The following is a 20,496-nucleotide window of genomic DNA, read 5'->3' as shown; positions in this document are numbered from 1 at the left end:
CCAAATAAATTGAGGGATCTAGCACTGTTTGGGATTATCTAAATATGTGGTTCACCTTCATTGGACAGCACAGACTGTCCAAAATTAAATATACCCGCATATACATTAGCCTGAAGTTTATTTTATGAAATTACAATGATGTTGTTATACAATTGACCTCATCAAGAATTTTGTCAAAACAAAAGAAACCTGCACCTTTCTCCTTCACTGAAATATTGTGAGGATTGATAAGACATTTGTAGTTAGATTGTGCAGTTCTTCCAGAAAATTCAAAGCAAGAACAAAATAGCACTTTCTTTTAAAAGGCACATGTTTTACTGTCAGACCAAACTTAAAGCAGTCAGAGTGATACATTTTTGTGAGTTATCTTCCAGCATTCTTAGACATGTCCAATTATTGGTGTTCCAATGTGACAGCACTCTAGTAAATGAAGGAACCAAGTAAGTGGGAAAAACATTGTCACCCCACTTTCAATCAAGTACTAGAACACAGGTATATAATATTCAAAGAAAAGAGAGCCAGAAGTCCAGGTTAGTATAAATAAAAAGCTTAGAAAGAAATAATGGGCCAGAGTCTTACTCACCTGTATCATCCTTATTCCTCGATTTTAAGTTAGACACTAATAAAAGTACAGTAACTAATTTTATTCACTCAAATAATATTTGTTATATTTTCATCTTGTAAACTTCAAAGTAAAGCTGTTTATTACTGATGCTGGTCAGGTACTCACGATAGAAAACCAGGAGTCCTCTTGGTTCCTTCTTTTCCCCTTACCCTCAAGCCATTAGTAAGTGATGGTGTTTTCTGTCTCCAAAATGTATCTCAAATCCAACCACTGCCCTCCATTTCCATTGCCACCATCATCTCTTGTCTTGAACCCTGCAACTGACCCCTACTTGTCACTCCATCTTCTCTCTTGCCACCCTGCCCCCATCGCCAAAAAACAAAAGTGAGCTTAAAATGTCGATCAGACCATGTCACTCCACTGCAATGACTTTTCCTCATACTTATTTAAAAAACCAAATTCTTACCTGGACCTTGCCTGCCTCTCACTCTCCAAATTCTATCCACTTTGGCGTTGCAGTCCTTGAGAGCTCTTAGCTGTGTCCTACGGGAAGGCCTGGGCGCCGCTACGATGCCCCTCCCTCTGCATGAAAGGGCTGGCTCTTTCCCATTGTTTAGATCGCAACTTAAATGTTCCCCCTCCAAAAGGAAGAGGTCTTTGTCAGCCCTCTTAGTTGCAGTTAGTTGTTGCCATCTCCCTCCCCATTTATAACCTCAGTTGAAATTTACTATGGTAAATGCTGTGAATTAAGCAAAAGTGTCTGCTTTAGAGCACTTATCACAAATTGCCATTATTTGTGTGCCTGTTTGTTGTATGTCTCCCTAAGAGAAAGCAAGCTTTCTGAGGGCAGGCAGCATGCCTGTGCTGTACTGTGTTTGCACACAGCATTATTGAATTAATGAGTGAATGGTCAGGTGAACAGTGCCAGTAAGCCAGGTATACTAGAGATTTATGAGCCTAACGTATTTGCATAAAATTGGTTGGATGTGAGGTTTAACAATGACCATTTAAACTGGAGTTTTAGACTCTGCATGCAGCCTTCTCACGTGAGTTAGATTTTCAGTGAGGTGTGCCGCAGTTTTCTCATCTGAAAGAAAAGAAGTGAGGGCAGATTATCACCAGGTGCTCTTCCAACTCTGAGATCTTCAGCTGTTTTGGAGACACCCTCCAGTTTGTGCAGGTGCCCCCTGCCCCAAAGTGCCTCAAAACACCACACGTGGCTAAGGAATAAATGAGAGAATAAGTGAGCACACTTTGCGTAGAGCATCGGGGAAGAACCCATTGGTATTTCAGAGCTATGTTTGGGGTATATAGTTAAGGTTCTGCAGAGCAGGTTATCTTGAAGTAGGATGGCTGTATTGAACCTGCAATGGCTCATCTCATCCCTATTGTCTCATTTGGCAAGAATCTCAGCTACCAGTGAAGAAAAGAGCTGTTTATCCATGTAGCCAGTGCAATAATGTTTATACTGTATCAAAACTCATTTCTTCCTCCACTTATTTTCACCCCTAGCCACTTCCTTATCCAAGGAGAATCATGCCAAATGGATATCAGATTAAGAAAATGCTTCTCATTAGTTGTCTGTTCAGAACAATTTTGTAAGCAATCCTGGAGCATCCAGTAGTATCTTTTCACAGCCCTTTATCTCTTGAAAGTTGTTGAGAGAGTTAAATAAGTTGCCTATCATTAATCCTTGTTCTGAACACTGTAAGTCAAAGGAATGAAATGCCTCTCATCACAATTCAGACCACAAACAGTTGTTTATTACAAATAAAACAGTTGTTTTATTACAACATAAAACAAAATTTAATACTGGCATTGCCCTATCACCTAAGCCATGTGTTCTTCACTGAAGTAATCAACCAGAGGGTATCCTGGTGCTGTAATTCAATGATTGTTTCAGAGGCTGTGGGTTTTGTAAATACATCCCATTTTTAATATCCCCATATTGAAAAACAAGTTTGGGTAAAGATGTGGATATCATTCTTACTTGATTATGAAAACTGATAGTTTTGATCTAGTCTCCACAACCATTCTGCAGTTTCACTTTGTACTGACAGTTTCCTTAACCCAAATTCAGGTTGTAAAGACTGAAATTTCTTCACTGCCACAGAGCATTCTCAGTGAAGGCTTTTATTTGCAAGTTGCATTTGACATGAGTTTTAGAGAGGAAAGGTGAGTAAATAAAGAAGTGGACAAGGAATAACAGGAACGAGTTTCTGTCTAGGGCCCTGATATCGATCTGTGGAGCCTCGTGTCATCCTGCCTATCTGGGCTGTAGCTCTGCCCTTTACAAAATATGGATCATGGGCCATATTGTCAATCTGTGTAACCTATGAAGTCACTCATTGTAGATAAAGAACCAGCAATGAGCCAATGCTCCCTCCTCTCACAACCACAGCAGTACTATGAAGATCTGTAACTGAGCGTTTACAGAGCTTCCCAAATGCCTAGGGAGGAAAGCAATGTTGAAACACAAAGAATTTATACACAACATAAAAGAGAAACCACTAAAATGTGGCAGCCTCAAATTTCTTTGCAATCACCTTTCTTGAGATTGGAGATTCATGGTAGCTGTGCATCTTCCTCCAGAACTGTACCCTGGATCTCGAGGTGCACATAAACTGGGTCAGTGTTTTACTAGAAAATATTGGTCAGAGAAAACACAACCTGTTTCCAAAGTAAAATCTTACTGGATAAAGTTTTTAATATTACCAAAACCACAAACAATCATTCTTTTCCATACCAATATCACCTAGGGCTTGTGGGGGTGGGTTACATGTGCCTCTGTTATCAAACCCTGCTGTGCCCAGCTGTCATTAGGTCCAGGGAGAAGCTCCTACATTTCCCTGAATGTTCCTGCATCTCTGAAGCCCCTGTAAAAGGGAGCTGCCCTGTATTTGTGCTGCCTTTTCTCTTTCCCTCTCTGTGTCTTGTCTGTACTGTAACCAGAGGACTCACAGTTTTCTTAAGGGACACATCTGTATTCCTCTTGCTCTGTGGCCACGTGTGGTCATGAGGGCTCTGACTCCTATGTGGGGACAGGTCAGGATGACAAAAGGCAGAATGCTGGACCAGGAATCTGTCTATCACAGATTTTAAGACTTCGGTGAGTCTCAAATTCTCAAGATTCAGGCTTCCTCATTTATAAGATGAAAAGATTGGATTAGGTGATCTTTGAGATCATTTCTACTTCTGCAGTGATTCGTTATAAAATAATATATGTCTCAGCTTCCTATAGACCGGTTGAGGAGTAAAGCTTCTTAAGGCCATTTATTCCTTTACCACCTGACCTGTGCACGAATGAGGTCTTAAAAGATTGCCTACTTCAGCCATCTGGTCCAGTCTGCTCCACATTTTTTTCTGACGTTTACTTCACTCAGTTGGCTATTTATCATGATCATATCCTTCTTAGTCCACTATGATCTAAGTAAACTGTGCCCTCTCTGTTAATATCAGTATGGAATTATCTATCCTTGCAACTGCATTGACCCAGCTTTATCTCTGTTATAAATCATGAACTAAATAGATCATTTCAGTTCATCCCCTGAACTTGCAGAAAATTGGACTTATCCATCGAGTCACCCTCACCCTCTGATTCCACCTGGGCAGCATCCACTGAAGTATGAAATTCCTTCATATTGAAAGGTGAGGAGATCTCATAACTCAGCTGCTGAACCTGGCTATCTCAGGCCAACTATACCTTCTTGAGATTCTAGAGAGTGATCACACAGCAAGCTGAAGAACTGTCTACTCAATATTTGGTGCAGTTTGACTGGTCTTCTATACCTAACACTCTATAATGGAAAACAATGTGCTCTGATGTATGAGAATCCTGAAATCATAATAGCTGCTATGCTGATTTTTTAAAATTTAAATGTTTATTATGGCATTTAGGAGACCCAACTGTTCATAAACAAATGGTAGCTTTTAGAGATCAAATTCTTTTATGTTTTATCTACCGTATAATACTCACAAAGAAGCTGTAGCCTCAGGATAAAGGAATATTCCTAGGAAGGGTCCTCTACTCTAAAATGGATAAACTTACTTTTAAGCCTGTAACATTGACAGAGAACAAAAATCTAGAACACAGACAACTTAGTATAGTTCCTAGTATGGTAAAATAATGTTAATGATGGTGATTGCCATGAGATTTTGAATGGGACTTGGCTGAAACACTAGATAAGTCAGGGTCTAGTCCCCCCGGGACCTGGCATTAGAGCTGACCGGTCATGGGACAGCAGACAGGTCATGCCCCTCTCTGGTCTCAGTCCCTTGGCTATAAATGTAGTAAAAGGGGATCTGCCCTAACTACTTCACATTGTTGACTTGAAATCCAAATGAGAGAATGGAAGTGAAAATTCTTTGCAAGTCTGATGAATTATTCTTATCTAATGAAAGGCCCTTTCCCATCTCATGCAACATAACTCTTCCGTTTGACTGCAGCTTATAGGACCAAATCTCAGGGGTCTCCAGTCACTCCCCATCCTTATAACTGAATGTCAGGTTGACGACAACTACTATTGATTTGTAGCAAGCCAAGCAATTATTTTGTTTGAAATTTTACATTGTCTCTGAAGTTGTTAATCTTCCTTCTTGAGATTCCTTCTGAGTTCTTTCCCACAGAATTAGATATTCCACCATGACCTACTTTTTTCAGGTTTTATTGAGCATATTTATGATGTAATAACCATTGTTTCAATAAAGAGAGAAATTCAGTATTAGAAACTCACCAGTTACCCTGCTTTGCACAAAACATCAAGAATGACTTTGCATGTGTGTGCGTGTGCGCACGTGTGTGCGCGTGTGTGTACGTATACATAATTACAAAGATGTACCTTTTGAACAACAGGAAAATAACAGTGCGAGTTCCATTGTTTAGGCAGAGGGGGTTAAATGGACACCTTTCTTACAGTCAGGAGAGACTTAGATTTCAGGAAGAAAGAAAGAAAATGTAGTAAGCCCCAAAGCTACAAGTTTATTCAGGTAATTTAAATATCCTTTAGTCATTATTTTCTAAATTTTCTCTCAGTCAGTTATCCTTTTTCATTTGAAATTTTAGTAGAAATTTGGAGAAGAATTTATTGTAACATTATAAAATAGTCACAAAAAAGTGCTGTACAGACTAACAAAGCTTGAAACTAAAGGGAAAGTTGCATGCATATAATGGAGCGCACGTTAAGTACTTTAGTTCTAATGTAACCATCGTTTCTCACTGCAAGTATAGGGTGGAGTGCCACAATATGCCACCCCTGTAATGAACATAAATGGTGCAGTGTTATAATTAAATAGGAAGCCACTTTTGTTTTTAAAATTTCAAATTTCCTGCCTTATTTTTTTCTGTTGACATGCATCCTACTTCCTTAAATAATAATTTCCATAATAGCTAATACTTACATAATGCTTAGTGTATTTCTAAGAGCTTTATGTTTAATCCTCACAAGAATAGCCTTATGAGGTAGATACTATTATCTCCTTTTTATGAATGATAAAACTGAGTAATAGAAAGGTGAAGTCATTTGCCCATCTTATAACAAGTTAGTGACAAGTAGGACTTGAACCTGGCAATCACTCCCACAGTCCATGTCCTAGACCATGCCTGTCAATCAGGGTTCCATGACTATGGCTGTTTGCTTGGGCTGGCTGTGACTGAGTCTTACAGAAATGAGCTCTCTGATACTCAAGGCCTGTTTTCTGCCTTTCACTGAAAACTTAGAGAAAATACGTGGATCTGGTGGAATTTCAAGCGCGTCACTACAGCAATCTGAGCTGACTTTGTTATGTTCCCCTGCTCTCTTGTCTGGAGCATGCCTAGACTCAGTCCATGTGGTTTAAGAGACTGAAGATACACATTTAGGAGCTATAAACCAACAGATGGTGACTGAAGCCACGGGAGGGACCCAACTACATTCATGTAAACTAATACTGTCATCTAAGCTTAGTTATCTTAGTAATAATTAAAACGTGATATTGTAAATATATACATGTCCTGACATATGACAAACGAATAGCATGTATTAACCCTTGTTAAATTTAAAACATGTCTTAAAGTACAAGGTGGTATTGCAATAAGTACTGTAGGACTATATGAGAAAATTAATCATCTGCTCTTTACCAAAATTCACTTGTACAGGGTATCTGTTCTTTATGTTTTGTTTTATACTTTAAATGCAATAAAGCGTTTACAAAGCATAAAGCACTGTGCTCATTTTTCATGTTTTCCTTCAGCTTTTTCATTTATTTTTTTTTGCTCTCTAAACCACTTTTCACGGCAGATAAGTTTGCTGACATACGGCATAATTATTCATTTTTTTCTCTCAGTTACTCAATTCTGCCCCACAATTTTTGTATATTAAAAATCAGCCTTGTTTAGTGTATCCTTCTTAATCACCTCAACATTTTTTTTTATTGATTTAGCTCTGTTTTTAGGACTAGTTGGTTCTAAAATATTTCAATTCAAATAAAATCTTTAGTAGGTCTTCCTTCCTTCCTTCCTTCCTTTGTTCCTTCCTTCCACTCACAAATATTAAAGTCCTGCCATACTGAGTGCTGTGCTGTTGATACAAAGCTGTAAATTTACAAGCCTGCCCCTCAGGAGTTCCCACGTGCGGTGAGAAGAACAGACCGTGCTGTGAGAGCAGAGTGGAACAGGTGGCTAGAGATGGCTGTGTTTCTGAGAGAGGATTTGAAGCATAGAGTTGTGCGGAAAGGCCATGGCTGTGCAGAGCAGGCTGAGCAGAGAGAAAGCACAGAGATGAAAAATATCGAGTGTATATTTGAGAAATCTTGAAACCACAAGGCAGCGAGCAATGCCTTGTAGTGAGAGATGGCAGCCAGGGGCACAAGACAAGCTTAAGAGGAGTGTTTGGTTCCAGAATATGAAAGGCATTGTGTACAATGTTTAAAATTTAAATTTTATTCTGAATGTTTATAAGAACTATTAGAGATTTTTAAACAGGGGAAGAAAACTGTTTTGTGTTTTAACAAAACTTTGGGAACAGTTCTAAGAATGAAGTTGAATAATACTAGAAGGTCTGGCCGTGAGAACAGAATAAAATAGTTGTGTCATGGATGGAAAGAGGGAGAAGAGTTTGAGAGTTATTTTTAAGTAGAGTTGACAGGATGTTATAACTGATTAGAGTTGAGGGGGTAAGAAAGGTAGTTGAACATAGCCTTCAGGTCTCCGGATTGAATGACTTAGTAGATGGTGCTGTCCTTAACTATTAAGAGACATAGAAAGCAGAGGGTATGTACAAAGATGATTCATGTTTAAAAATGTTGAGAATGAATAGTAGTGAGGCATACAGATTAAGATATCAGGTAAAAAATCTGGTAATAAAAGTCTGGAGGTGATCTTTGACATAAATCATACCAGTGTTTTCCTAGGTCAGTCTCCCAAGGCAATAGAAATAAAAGCAAGAATAAACAAATGGAACCTAATCAAACTTATAAACTTTCACACAGCAAAGGAAACCATAAACAAAACAAAAAGACAACCTATGGACTGGGAGAAAATATTTGCAAATGATGTGACCAAAAAGGGTTTAACTTCCAAAATATACAAACAGCTCATACAACTCAATAACAACAACAACAAAAAACAACCCAGTCAAAAAATGGGCAGAAGACCTAAATAGACATTTTTCCAAAGAATACATACAGATGGCCAATAGGCACATAAAAAGATGCTCAACATCGCTAAGTACTAGAGAAAGGCAAATCAAAACTACAGTGAGGTACCACCTCACATCTGTCAGAAAGGCCATCATTAAAAAGTCCACAAACAATAAATGTGGAGAAAAGGGAACCTTCCTACACTGTTGGTGGGAATGTAAGTTGGTACAGCCACTATGGAAAACAGTATGGAGGTTCCTTAAAAAACTAGAGTTGCCATAAGATCCAGCAATCCCACTCCTGGGTATATATTCAGAGAAAAGTGTAATTCAAAAGGATACATGCACCCCAATGTTCATAACAGCACTGTTTACAATAGCCAAGACATGGAAGCAACCTAAATGTCCATTGACAGTTGAATGGATAAAGAAGATGTTGTATGTGTACACAATGGAATACTACACAGCCATAAAAAAGAATGAAATAATGCCACTTGCAGCAGTATGGACTGACCTAGAGATTATCATACTAAGTGAAGTAAATCAGAAAGAGAAAGACAAATACCATATGATATCACTTATATGTGGAATCTAAAATATGACACCAATGAACTTATTTATGAAACACAAACAGACTCAAGGACATCGAAAACAAACTCATGTTTATCAAAGGGGAAAGGAGGTGGGGGAGGGATAAATTAGGAGTTTGGAATTAGCAGATATAAACTACTATATTTAAAATAGATAAACAACAAGGTCCTACTGTATAGCACAGGGAACTATATCCAATATCCTGTAATAAACCATAATGAAAAAGAATATATATGCGCATATATAGATGTAATATATATATATATATATATATATATATATATATATAGTGTATGTATAACTGAATCACTTTTCTGTACACCAGAAACTAACACCACATTGCAAATCAATTATACTTCAATTAAAAAAAAAGTCTGGAGGTAAGAAAGAGTTCTTAAAGCCAGGTTTGTAGCTATGGAAACTACTGGTGTCTTAGTCTGCTCAGGCTGCTGTAACAAATTACAGTAGACTGGGTGGCTTAAAGGATGAACATTTGTTTCTCACAGTCCTGGGGGCTGGGAAGTCCAAGAGCATGGTTCTAGCAGATTTGGTGTCAGGTGAGAAGCCTTTTCCTGGTTTTCAGAGCAGAGAGAGGAGGAAGCAAGTTCTCTTGGCTCTTCATATAAGACACTAATTCCATTCGTGAGGGCTTTTCTCTCATGACCTAATCGCCTCCAAAAGGCCCTATCTCCAAATACCATCATATCAGGGATTGGGATTTCCACATTTAAATTTGTGGGGGAGAGGGACCCAAACATTGAGTCTATAATAAGTGGCGTGTAAATGTTAGTTGAAGCCATGGGTAATGAAAAGCTGGCTTCTCAGAAAAAGAGTGTGAGTGTAAGATGAGAAAACCAAGTGTTGGTTCTGAGGGTGGCCAATGTTCTAAATTCAGAAAAAGGAGGAGGAACAATTCATATAAACTGAGAAGAAGCAGTCAAGGAGGTAGGAGAACTTAAAGATGCTTTTTTTTCAGAAATGAAAAAAATATGTCAAGATATAAGTATCAAATGCCTTAAAAAATGAAATATGATAGAAACAAACAAAAAACTTATGTTTAACATAACCCAATAAAAATCAGTTATTCATAAAGAAGTCAAGTCATTGATGCTAAAATTTGGAACAAGGCACATATGCCTGCTTTCATTTTTATTATTTAACATTATTTTAGAGACTAATGTAGTAAGTCAAGAAAATACAATATATGACATAAGTAATGAAGAGAAAAATTTTTATTTTATGATTGCATCATATAACAACAACGGAAAAAAATGAGATATACTGTTAAATACTATTAGAAGTACCAAAACAATTTGGTTAGATGGATGTATAAAACAAATATACAAAAAAGTGCTTTTCTTATATCGACAACCAGTTGGAAATGAAAATGGGGGAAAATCACAAAAACTGAAGAACTATACAGTTCCTAAGAAAAATATAGCAAAAAAATTACAGGACTTAGGTTAAAAAAAAAAAAGTATAAATGTATTAAATAAACATAAATGTAATGGCATTTAGATTAAAAGAATATTTTTATATTAATATTAAGGCTTTTGTACAGCTAAAGTTACCTTAAATATAAAGATGAAGAATAGATCCAGAGAATATGTAATTGTAAACATTCGAGATAATATCACTAACATACAAATAGCTCCTTCAAATTGGTAATAAAAAGGTATATGGCACAAATAAAAATAGACAAATAATTTAAACAAGTAATAGGTAAACAAACGTAAATTGACATCCAAAAGTTGTTCTTCTAAACTAAAACTTAAGGCAACATAAATTAAACATACCAATGAGATATTATTTTCTGTCATTAATTCTGCAAATTTTAAAAAAAAGTTCTGGTAATACCCAGTCCTAGCAATGACGGGGCTGATATTTACCTGATACGTTCAATATGACCCTTGTAATATTAGTATTTCAGTTCATAAGTATTTGCTACCTTGAGCTCCCTTCCTCTCCTAGAACTCTATCCCCCACTTCTCTGACTGGTCAGACCCTTCCAACTTCAATATGTGGTAGATAGAAGGTTAATGCATGTCACCTGAATGTTCTTGAATGTTTTTGCCTTGCTTGTTGTTAAATATTTAAAATATTATCCCTGGGCAAGGGTACAACAAAGTGGGTATTTGCTAATACTGCAGGTAGGAATATGAATTGCTAAAACTTTTTGAAAAGTTATGTTACAATGTCTATTAATTTATTAACATTCCAATCACACTTTATTTTTTAATCCTATAAAAATAAAAACACTTGATTGTAATAATATGTGTATAAAGATGTTTATAACAGCCGTTTAAATACCCAAAACTATAAACAACATGAATGCTTATCAATTAGAAAATAGACAAATGAATTATAGTGTATTTCTGCAATGGAATATTTTATAGTTATTTAAAATAATAAATTAAATTCATGTGTACTGGGGACTTCCCTGGTGGTGCATGCCAGTGCAGGGGACACTGGTCTGGGAAGATCCCACATGCCACGGAGCAACTAAGCCCGTGCACGTCAACTACTGAGCCGGTGCTCTAGAGCCCGCGAGCCACAACTACTGAGCCCGCATGCCACAACTGCTGAAGCCCATGCACCCTAGAGCCCGCGCACCACAACCACTGAGCCCACGCGCCACAACTACTGAAGCCTGCGTGCCTAGAGCCCATGCTCTGCAACAAGGGAAGCCACCGCAATGAGAAGCCTGCACACCACAACAAAGAGTAGACCCCGCTCGCCGCAACTAGAGAAAGTCCACGTGCAGCAATGAAGACCCAACACAGCCAAAAATAAAATAAATAAATAAAATTTAAAATTCATGTGTACTGACCTGGAAAGATGTCCATGGTGCATTGTTTAAAAATTAAAACAAAAATGTGTAGAGTTTGTACTTTTTGTTTAGAAGAATACCATTTTTATTTTAGAAAAAGAAGAAAACATCTGTTTGTCTCTGTCTCAGTCTCTCTGTCTCTGTCTCTCTTTCTCACACACATTCATGTGCACACACACAGTGTGAACATAAATCTGTATGGTGTGAGGGTTAAAATCTGTGGACAAATACATTCCCAGTTGTGGGAGGAATGAGTGCAAAGGGTTATGCAGGGTGTTAACTTTCTCTTCATACACCTCTGTATTTTTAGATTTCTCTAACGTGTACTTTATTTTTGCCCTTCCAAAAAAAATAAACAAATAAAGTAGAAAAGCAAGACAAAGAGGAGGCAAGAGAGTGCCATCCTTTAGAGTTGAATAGAGCATGACAAATTAAATACAAGTTATATTATTTGGTAGGAAAAGAAAGTCATAAAAATTTACTTGTATTTAAAACTAACCAGTCTCCTCTAAAGCAATGATTTTTAGCATTTTTACGGATGAAGCACCCTTAGGAGAATCGGATGAAACCCCTTTCTCAGATAAATGTACATGAATTCTCAAATCCATAAGTTGCATATAATTGCATAGGTTTTATGAACACCTGTTCTCAAGTCTTCTGATTAATTTTTAATTAAAAGCAATTGAAAATAAGTTAAAACAAATATTTCTTGATTATGTCCTGTTTTCTCATTGTTTTGATAATAACCTATTTTTAGCATCACCTAATTTCTTATGAAGAGTACGTTTATTTCACTATTAAAGATTTAAAATGAATTCAACCCAATCCCACCAGTATAGAATGCATTTACTCCCTTCTTAAATTTTCCACTTCAGCCAAACCAGATTATTACCAAATTCCCCAAACACAATCTAAATTCTGGGAGTTTATGTATTTGATCAACTCTTTGCCTCTGCTTAAAATAACCCTCTCACTACCCATCCCCCCAGCCATCTGACTACTTTCTGTCTAAATCCTACCCACTCTTCTAGTCCCAGTTCCAATGTCATTTCTTTAATTAAATCTTCCTCTAGTCCATCAGCTGGAATGAAACTTGCTATCTTTTTGACCCCACAGTGCTTTGTTTTTATTTCCACCATATTTCTTAGCACATCTATATAATGTTATGGTTAATTGCATAGATGGCTTGTCTTATCTACTGGCCTATTAGGTCCTTGAAAGTAGAACTCATACCTTGATCATTTTAAATCTGTTATAACACCTATCACAGGGCCTTGCAAATAGTAGGTCCCAATAAATGTCAAGCTGAATTGATTTTACGCTAACTTTGGTGGGAACCTGAAGCAGAATGGCTTTTTTGGCTTTGGATTTTTATAATGCAGTTTTGCTGCTCTGTACAAATGTGTCTCAATCAATCTACACAAATAGTCCATAATTCTTATTTCTGGCTTTCAAATTGTGCCTGCTGTTAGGTGATTCTAGTAAATGTCATTTATTTAATAAAAGAATAGTGAATGTTATTTTTTCTATTTTATTTATTTATCAGATAGTCATCTTTAAAATAGTGCTAGTGAATTTAAATTACTTTAAAATTGTTTGATGTGATTTCATTTCTTATAAATTTGAAATTAATCTAGTTTTAATGTCACTTATGTACTTTCTGTTTTAAAGGTTTAGAAAGTTTACTTAAGTAATATAAATTAACAAGTATTAAGATCTCCCCCCACTTACCCAGGGCTTTAAAGGCCTAAAATTGGCAAATAATATTTAGACCAGAAAAATAAAACTTAAAAAATTGAGAAAAAGTAATAAACTGATAACATTTATATTTAGAAAGATTAAATGTCTGAGAGTTTTAGAAATCTATACAGTTAAATGGTGGCATTTAATAGCTGGTCAGTATAGTAGCTTCTTTCATTCAGCTAATTTATGATATTAAGAAGATTCAAGGTTTCCCAATACAAGTTCCCATCGACATTTTGTGAAACACACCCACACACACACATACACACACATTTCCAATGTAATTACTGGCATAACTTCCGTAATATTGCATACATATTTCATGTCATTAGGTCCCAATTACAAGTCTGTGCCTAATATTATCTAGTCAATTCCCCATTGTTTTATCTACTCCCTGAAAAATAAACATGAAAAGTTTTCATTCCTCTGCAAGGCAGTTGGGATCTAATTACTTTCTTGCCTTATGTTAAGAAAACATCTCAGTAAGATGCTATCATGATGTTTTTCTATCAGGATCAAATTAGGTTGGTTCGAACTGGGTCATAAATAAGGTAGAATTAGGGGAAACTATAATACTCTGGTTATATACATTCATTTGTTTGTTTAGAATCTCCAAGCATATTTATATATTAATTATTTTACTTAAGAAATATCTTATGAAATAACAACAGGGAAATATTATTTTAGCTACTCAAGCTTCAGAGAGAAAATAATGCAAAAGAATACTTGGCTCATTTAAGATCTGACTTTGTTGACCTTGCATAAATTAAACTAAATATAGCTTTATAAACATTGCTAGGCATCAATTGTGTGGAGGACACTAAACCTGATACAAATAGTAGCAATAGATTGTTTTTAAAAAGCTTAAAAAAGTGCACTACATCTACCTATAATAAAATATACTACAAAAAATGTGGCTATTGCTACAATAGAAATATAAATAAAATATATCATGAGAATAGAAAGCAGAAATGGGGAGCAATTATTTTTTGATTGAGGAAGGTTTTAGGGTAAATTTTACTAAGCAGTTGGGTTGGGCTTTGAAGCAGAGATTTTAACTGAATAAAGAGAAAGGATAGCACCCTCCCCAAAAATGAAATACTTAGGTAAAAATCTAATAAAATATGTACGAGATTTATATGTGGAAAGCTACAAAAGTCTGATGAACGAAGTCAAAGAACTAAATAAACAGAGATATTCCATGTTCATGGATAGGAAAACTCAGTGTTGTCAAGATGTCAGTTCCTCCCAACTTGATCTATAGATTCAATGCAATCCCAATCAAAACCTCAGCAAGTTATTTTATGGATATTGACAAACTGACTCTAAGGTTTATATAGAGAGACAAAAGACACAGAATTGCCAACACAACATTGAAGAAGAACAAAGTTGGAAGACTGACACTACTCAACTTCAATAAATACTATAAAGCTATAGTAATGAAGATAGTGTGGTATTAGTGAAAAAAGTAAACAAGTAAATCAATAGAACAGAATAGAGAGCCCAGAAATAGACCCCCCCACCCCATAAACATATCCAACTGATCTTTGACAAAGGAGCAAAACCAATACAATGGAGCAAAGATAGTCTGTTTAACAAATGGTTTCAACCAGACATCCACAGGCCAAAAAAAAAAAATGAATCTAGACACAGACCTTACACTTTTCCCCAAAATCAACTCAAATGTATCATAGACTTATATGTAAATGCAAAGCTATAAAAATTCCACAAGATAATATAGGAAAAAAACCTAGATTCCCTTGGGTATGGTGATGACTTTTTAGATACAACACCAAAGGCACAATCCATGAAAGAAATCATTGATAAGCTGGACTTCATTAAAATTAAAACCTTCAGCTCTGCAAAAGACCACGTCAAGATCATGAGAAGACAAGCCACAGACTGGGAGAAAATGTTTACAAAAGACACTCTGATAAAGGACTACTATCCAAACTATACAAATTACTTCTAAAATTCAACAATAAGAAAATAAACAACCTGGTTAAAAAATGGGCCAAGTACCTGGACACCTCGTCAAAGAAGATATACAGATGGCAAATAAGCATATGAAAAGATGTTCCACATCATATGTCATCAGGGAAATGAAAATTAAAACAATAATGAGATACCACTACACACCAATTAGAATGGCCAAAATCCAAAACACTGACAGCAACAAATGCTGGTGAGCATGTGGAACAATAAGAACTCTGATTCATTGCTTGTGGGAATGCAAAATGGTGCAGCCACTTTGGAAGGCAGTTCGGCAGGTTCTTACAAACCTAAACATGCTCTTGCCATAGGAACTAGTAGTCACGATTCTTGTATTTACCCAAAGAAGTTGAAAATTAGGTCCACACAAAAACCTTCACATGGATGTTTATAGCAGTTTTATTCATAATTACCAAAAGTTGGAAGCAACCAAGATATCCTTCAGTACGTGAATAGATAAACAAACTGTGGTACATTCTGACAATGGAATTTTATTCAATGCTAAAAAGAAACGATCAAGCCATGAAAAGTAATGGAGGAATCTTAAATGCATATTACTAAGTGAAAGAAGCCAATCTGAAAAGGCTACCTACTACATGATTCCAATTATATGACATTCTGTAAAAGGCAAAACTGTGGAGACAATAAAAGGATCAGTGGTTGCCAGCATATTGGGGGTGGGTAGGGATGACTAAGGTGGAGCACAGAAGACTTTCAGGATGTGAAAATACTCTGTATGATACTCAGTGATAGACACATGTCATTATACATTTGTCTAAACCCATAGAGTGTACACCACCACGAGTGAGCCCTAACGTAAACTGTGGTCTTTGAGTGTTTTTATGATGTGTCCATGCAGGTTTGTCAGTTGTACGAAGTGCGCCCTATAGTGAAGTATGTTGATAATGGGGAAGACTGTGCATGTGTGGGAACAGGGGACCATGAGAAATCTCTGTAGCACCTTCCTCTCGATTTTGCTGTGAACCTAAAACTACTCTTAAAAAAGTTTTAAAAGTGAATAAAAAAAGAAAGGTCCATCTATGTAGGGACAGAGATAGGAACAAAATTACAGAGGTTTATTTGAAGAAAAAAGAACAGTTCAGCAGCTTGGAAGCTTGGATGCTGGAGCTGAAAAGGAGAGTAAGCAGTGAAGCTGGGAGGATGAATGGATCTGATGGGCCTGTGTGTGAAAGGCCTTAGAATGGCAAGCGAAGGAGTTTAGATTTAGTTTATAGGATATGAATGACCAGTCACCCAGCTGTCACCTGTTTGGCAAAGGGAAGTAGTAGGATCAGCTATGTCCTACGGAAGGTTCTATGTAGCTATGACATGAAGAATAGATAGAAATAGATAATCTGTGTAAGAAAAATACTAGAATGAGATGCACCAAAATAGTGAAGTGGGACCTACCAAGAGGTGAGACTACTGGTGATTTTTTTATTTCTACATTACAGGGTTCAATACATTTCCCTAAGCATGTTTTAGTTATGCAATGAAAAAAATCAATAAACTTTTAAAGTAGCCCAATCAAGAGTAGATGAATCCTTGAATGTAGCAGCCGTAGTGTGAATGCAGAGCAAGGGACAGACTCAGATTCAAGGCAGCACCTTGTTCTGATGTACATGGAGGATAAGAAAGATCTGAGGCAAAGATGATGCCACAGCCCTGACTCCTAAACTGGTTAGATGGTGATGCTCGCAGTCACAACAGCAAATGCAGGAGAAGAAGGGTAGTACAGGAGGAGACTAATATTTCATATTGAATATGTTTACTTGGAGGGATTCTTAGGAAAGCCCTATCTTAATGGCAGACGGAGATGAAAGCATTCAGTACTCGCAAAGATACACTAAAACACCACTTTCTGTTCTCATGATGGAGGCAACGAGAAGTAATTTGGTAATATGTTTATGTTCTTCAAAGCAAATATGGAAGATTCATTATGCACTTTGATCCAAACTGGGCAAAAAAAATCATTATTTACAGAGACGTTCATCGTAGGATGTTGCCTAAAACAGAGAAACAGAAAGAGAGGAAAACAAAGCCTTCCCCCTCAAATAGGGGAAGGTTATTTAATTTTGTTTTAGTTAATTTTGGTGAATCCATTCAATGGAATATTGCATAGCAATTACAAATAATATATTAATAAAAGAAGACATGTTAAGCTTTTAAAATAATGTATTGAAATTATATGCACAGTAGGACCTTGATCTTGTAAAATGTCATATAAATTAGACTAGAATAATTACATATCAAAGTATTAACAGTAATAATCTCAACTCTTGGTGGTAGTGTTATGGATAATCCTACTGCCCTTTAACTTTTGTTTATTTTTCCATTTTTTTCTACCCAGAGCACACATTACTTTTATAACAAGAGGTTAAAAAAATAAAAATTAAAGAGAAAGAGTATGTGCTGAGAGATCAGGGCTAAAATGTGGATTGGAGAATCATGCATATGTAAGTAGTAGTGAAAGTCATGGGTAGTCAGTAATCTCCAGAGAGAGATTATGTTTTCTCTCTTAATACCTGTTTAGTACATAGATTTTATACAACAAACTGAAACATTTTAATGATTCAGGCATATGTTTATCAAAAGTCAATTAGAACCTTAGGCCTTTGTCATGTTCAGATGTTCAAAGGAATGAATGTAGTTTTCAGAATGATCTGATAAAGACAAAACTTGACATTAGTGTGCAGTAATTCATTTTCTTACTTTCCTTCAGAAAATGTCATGCTCAATTTTAATTTCAAGAAAATACAGAGCAAGTCTACATAAGACAAAAATACTAAAGGTTTGTTTGCCCTAAGATATGTTGTGCTCACTATAATTGGGTTGTCAGTATGTGTCCGACATATGCTAATGGAATAGTGAGAAAGCCAAAATATGGTTTATTTGGTTACATTAGTCCTTTTTATAGTCAAACCAGCAATATTTATTTAGCTCCTACTTAGATGCTAGGAATGAAAACTTACAAAACAACACCACCCTGGCGCTTAAGCAACAGATGAAAACTACCAACAGAAGGCAACCAATCGTGTGTTCCAATAAGTAGTAGAATAATGTTGGAAACTTGAGGAATGAAATGTCACTATGAGCCCACGGGTTCATGCAGACTTCATGAAGGAGGTGATGACTGGGCATGGATCTTGAAAGCAAGTTAGTCTTAAAGAAGAGAGAACTTCAGATAAACTCACTAGATTGTTCTTCGAAGTGGTAATTTCAATTTACATTCTAATCAGCAAGACATAAAGAGTCCCCACTGTTCCTCATGCAGGACAATGCTTGACACTGTCATAACTTTTAATCTACGTTTGTCATGTTGGACATCTTTTCCTATATTTATTCAGCAATATATGTTTTCTCATCTATGAGTTTCCCACTAATATCTTCTGCCCAATTTATCTGGAGTTGTTTATCTTTTTCTTATTGATTTGGAGGAGTTCCTTTTTGTATTCTAAATGCTAATTCCTTGCTAGGAGAGACTTTTCTCTCCCTTCTTGGAGCCAGACTGCCTGAAGCTCACACTCACTAACAGTGTGTCCTTAAACAAGTTACTTAACCTCTCTGAGCTTTAATTTTCTCTGAGCCAAGTAAAATTGGCATAATACTATAACCTACCTAAAAGGGTTGTCATGAAGACTAAATGAGTTAATATGTAAAGCATTGGGAAACCCGTTCAGTACATCATAAGCACTAATTAAATGTGAGCTCTGGTTGTTGCAATTGTTGTTGTTATCTCCCTCAAAGGTGAATTATTTCTAGCCCACCCTCTCACTAAGGGGGCCATCCTTTGGGAGTCATGGCTTTAAGCAGGAGTCTTCATTCCAAATCCCCACTTGTATGGACCCAAGGACTTGTCTTCTGTGCTTGTGCCATCAGGCCTGAGAACCCAAGTTCCTGGAGTGAGAATGCCTCCAGGAGAGTGTGGTCTGACCATCACATGGCTCACCTTTCTTGATTCTCCTTTTTTTCTGGCCTTCGTTTTCTTAAAGAATGAATATGAATATATATTTGTTATTATTTTTGCAACATTTCTAGTTTAAAAAAAATTTTAAGATGGAAGTTGTTCCTAAACTATTCAGTATGAGTATGTCATATTGATGGATGTAGATGTCTTTTTCTAATTCTCTCTTGCAGTGTGGCATTTCTTTTCCTTATTTACAAAAATTCATTCTTTATTAACCATATGAGATATTTTTCTCATATTTCAGGTATGCTTTTTTAGGCAGCAAAGTTTAATAGTAAAATCCAGCAATTTTATGATTTCTGATTTATATTCATTTTTATACTATTTAAATTTTCTTGCTATACATCAATGAGACTAAATATCATTTAGAGTTGATTTTGGCACATGAAATCAATTAGGGAATCTAACAGTGCTCCACCAAAGTGTCTAGTTAGTTGTCATGTCCCGTCTTACTGAGTAATCATCCCTTCCTTGACAGACAAGGCTCTAGATTTGGGAATTTGCAACAATTCTGTTGCCAGCTGTGTTTTGTAGTCCTCTTGTGGGCCACTGCCAACAGGAGGAAGCACCAGTCTGTTCCTTCTCACACCCAAATAGTAAGGTATTTGCTGTATTTCCTAACGGACAGAGATTCATATTGACAGGATAGGAAAAAATAGCATTCGTAATTACTTGTGCAATCAGCCCAAAACCATATTTGACCTGAAATATCCAAATAATTAGGGTGGGAAGGGATTGTTCTGGAGGAGTCTGGAAATAAGTAGAAATAAGTGGATGTCATGAGGTTGCTGATAGGTCCATTCTTATTGGTAGGAAGCAGTCAAGGTTTCATTCACCTCTCATTAGAACTGATAGGACTCAGAGTGCAAATCCTGGCCCTGGCACTCATTGACAGTAACTTTGGACACTTCACGCAACCACCTTCATTAATTCAGCAGATTCTTTTGAACACTTTTGTGTGAAGCACTGTAAGGCTCTCAAGCTGTTCGCTGGCCTGTGAGGTTTAGATACCTTAATTGTAACCTGTATCAGAAAAGTGTGTGCCGAAGCCCCAACTCATAGTGGAAGCTCAATAAAATATTGGGTATTCATTGCCCACCTAAACTTAAATTGAATTAAATATGATAAAAATTCAGAAATAAAGTAGGCTTAGGCTTCTATATATTTTCTTAACATTATGGTGGCACACAAAATT

General features: G+C 36.4%; 1 protein-coding gene across 1 annotated transcript in view; it reads left to right on the top strand.

The window, feature by feature from the left end:
* The window catches only part of PACRG (parkin coregulated), a 518,861-nt gene that overhangs the window by 212,062 nt on the left and 286,303 nt on the right, over positions 1 to 20,496 (top strand). The window lies entirely within an intron of this gene.

Source organism: Lagenorhynchus albirostris, chromosome 12, assembly GCF_949774975.1.
Source record: "Lagenorhynchus albirostris chromosome 12, mLagAlb1.1, whole genome shotgun sequence".
NCBI lineage: Eukaryota > Metazoa > Chordata > Mammalia > Artiodactyla > Delphinidae > Lagenorhynchus > Lagenorhynchus albirostris.
This window is presented reverse-complemented; position numbering and strand designations above follow the sequence as displayed.